This window comes from Gavialis gangeticus, unplaced genomic scaffold (assembly GCF_001723915.1).
Source record: "Gavialis gangeticus isolate Ggan-Ray unplaced genomic scaffold, GavGan_comp1, whole genome shotgun sequence".
Lineage (NCBI taxonomy): Eukaryota > Metazoa > Chordata > Crocodylia > Gavialidae > Gavialis > Gavialis gangeticus.
In genome coordinates this window covers 78,635,996-78,636,612 of record NW_017728994.1, presented here as the reverse complement: position 1 = coordinate 78,636,612, position 617 = coordinate 78,635,996, and positions in this window count along the sequence as shown.

The window sequence follows — 617 nt, the reverse complement described above, 5'->3', positions numbered from 1 at the left end:
GGCGGGGGGGGGGGGGCCCAGAGAGAGACAGCAGCTCTTGTCAGCCCGCGCTTTGCAGTTAGGGGATAGCAATGATTTGACAGACCTCAAACTTGGGCTGGATACCCAGGCAGCGCCGACGGAGCGGAGGGTTAAAAGCACCAGCTCTGCTCCCGGGAGAAAGATGCCCTCGCAGCGCTCCCCCGGCTCGCGCGGGGGAGGCGACCCGCAAGCTCCCCTTTATGTGTTTGTATCTGGGAGCTGTGAGTAGTCAAGGCCCTTCTGAGCCCGACTTGTTTTCAGGCTGGGTTGGGTTTTTGTTAATGAATGAGACATTCTTTCTGCTGGTCAGCTGCTGCATGCGATGGGCTGCACAGCGAAGCCAAGCGGGCCCTTCCTTGCCTGCCAGGCCGCCGGGGGCAACACAGGGACCGGAAGCCGGCTCCGAAAGGCTGGGAGGCCGCTCCCGGCCCCGGGAGGCTGCAGCCGCGCTCACTTCAAAGGCAGCAGCTGGCCGGAGCAGCGCCAGCACAGCGCGGCTCCTCGGGCATCGCAGCGGCGCCGGCTCGAGCTCCAGCGGGAGAAGCGCCGCGTCCTGCGCCTTGGCTTGGCCCCGCGGCCCGGCCCCAGGCGGCGGC